General features: G+C 49.4%; 1 long non-coding RNA gene across 2 annotated transcripts; it reads right to left on the reverse strand.

Annotated features, from left to right (window-relative positions):
- Positions 1 to 1,881, reverse strand: LOC143269059 (uncharacterized). Of its 2 annotated transcripts, XR_013045390.1 has the most exons (3): positions 1,134 to 1,881; positions 654 to 728; positions 1 to 290 (listed from the first exon to the last, which is right to left on the reverse strand). It is a non-coding gene; the product is annotated as an uncharacterized LOC143269059 (long non-coding RNA). The 2 variants fall into 2 exon arrangements; XR_013045389.1 differs by lacking the exon at positions 1,134 to 1,881 and having other exon boundaries at positions 654 to 1,083.
- Positions 1,882 to 2,082: the final 201 nt, after the last annotated feature.

Here is a 2,082-nt window from a genome sequence, read left to right on the forward strand (position 1 = left end):
GATGTTTCGTAAAAATCAGGATTCTCTTGCAGAGAAGAAGAAATTGTACAATGACATTTCCATGTTTCCTCTCTGCCTATGCAGGGGGTACTCCACCGTAACTGACCCAGCTTTGGTTTCTTCATCTGTGAGGTGGCCATTCCAACCTAGCCCCACCTTGCGGGCTCACGAATGAGCGTGCCGAGGAGGAGCATTTAGAGGTTAACATCAACATGGAGTCATTGTAAGCCTGGCCAGTCCTTGACCATGCGGGCTGGCCTTTGCCTGCTTGTATTAAGCATTGGCGACAGCTGTGACAAATAGAATAATAAAAGCTAGAGTAATTAATCATGCTATAACAAGGACAGTTATCACAGAACATGCCCCCTCCCTAAAACCTTAAAATCCTTATCCCCGACAGGGGCTCCTGAACGAGAGGCTGCTGAGCCGGCTTCCCTCTCTCCCAGAGGATTTGGGACAACTCTCTGAGGTCATGCTATGGTAGTGCCTCCCAGTTCAGGACCTGAGTGTGGGGTGAGCCCAGGGCACCCTCAGCTCCCTCCCATCCTTTTCTGATGAGCTTCCCGGACACTTAACCCCACCCCCAGCTCCACCCCTGCCTGTGCTGTCCCCCAGCTGCGCTTTACCCTCTCACTGTCCTGTCCCCCAGCTACCTGTTTATTGGTGTTTCCCCCTTAGCTGTGAGCCCCATGATGTCGCTGCACGTTGCAGGGGTGGTTTCCTGTGTTCTGGAGCGAAGGAAGATGTAAGCTGAGAGGTGCTCAGGGATTGGGGCGACCTCACTGAAAGTCTAGTCAGGACTAGAAACAGCTCAGATTTCTGACGTAAGTAGGGGGTGGCAAGACCCAGTTAAAAAGAAAACTAACGTGAACCTGCTTATTTATAGTAACCTCCAAAGTCTGTGGCAAATTACCAGGGATAAAGCACTTCCTGGGTCTGTCTTCCAACCCAGCTTCCTACCCCAAACATCTTCTTTAAATTCCTATCAAGCAAGCTTTGAGCACTGAACCCTGAGGCTAGTGAGCATCCTGCCCAGCTGAGAGAAGGATTGGGTCAACAGCAGGTATGTAGAACTAATTAAATGTTTTCACACACATCCCCCCCCCCCCCACTCGTTCATTTCCACCACAAACCGGTTAGGCAAGCACTATTCTTATCTCAGTTTAGCTCAAATAAAACTCAGAGGACATAGATGACCCCTCGCCTGTGCTGAGTAGCACAGAGGCAGGAACCCAAATCAGCCCGGATCGGTCAGTCTGATGCAATGTTCTCTATTGTTCCATAAGCAATGTGCTCTGTTTAGTCCGTCCAGACAGGACACCATTGTCAAAGGAGAAGGAATTCCATAGGATGGGGAGAGAGGAAGTGTGTCACAAGCCAGCTTGAGTTGGTTCCTCATCAGTGGAGGTCAACAGTTCTTCAGTACCAGCTTAGTGGAACTTTCTCTCCTGCCCACTGTTCCCTCTCCGAGCCTCTGTGCCATGCTGGCAACAGAAACCCAAGACACAGGAAGCCAAGGCAGGTCTTAATTGGTCACTACAATAACGGCTTTGGTTAGAGAGTTCCTTCGATGAATCACCCTCAGGTGGCCAGTGAGTCAGGCTGCTTAACTGTAATCTTGAATTCAGTCCTCACTCATAAACAGTTCTCTTTACTTCAGAAGTCTTTAATTTAAAAGTCACGGCAGTGAGAGCAGCCATTTCAGAAGTTCCCTCCGCAGCGGGAGAGGAGCCTGAGAAAGAAAAGCCAAAGTCTGCCTCATTCTCAACAGAACTCACAAGTGTCATGCCAAGCCTTTCCCACCCTAACTGTGAGGTCACTTGTGGGGCTCCTCAAAGGTAGAAAAGAAAGAACTGCAAAGGACATTTGTAACTGGTCCTGCTCATGAACCCAGGGGTGGGGTCACTGGGAACCTTCTTGCTGTGATGACAGAGAATTGGACTTTTTCAAAGATAATACTTTCATTCTTTACTTAAGTGTATGTGTCTGTAGGTACCTGTGGAGGCTGGAAGGTAGAGTTGGATCCCCTGAAGCAGAAGTTACGGCTCATGATGTGGGTGTTGGGGGCCGAACTCAGGTCCT

The sequence above is a fragment of the Peromyscus maniculatus genome, chromosome 17 (genome assembly GCF_049852395.1).
Source record: "Peromyscus maniculatus bairdii isolate BWxNUB_F1_BW_parent chromosome 17, HU_Pman_BW_mat_3.1, whole genome shotgun sequence".
Taxonomy (NCBI): Eukaryota; Metazoa; Chordata; class Mammalia; order Rodentia; family Cricetidae; genus Peromyscus; species Peromyscus maniculatus.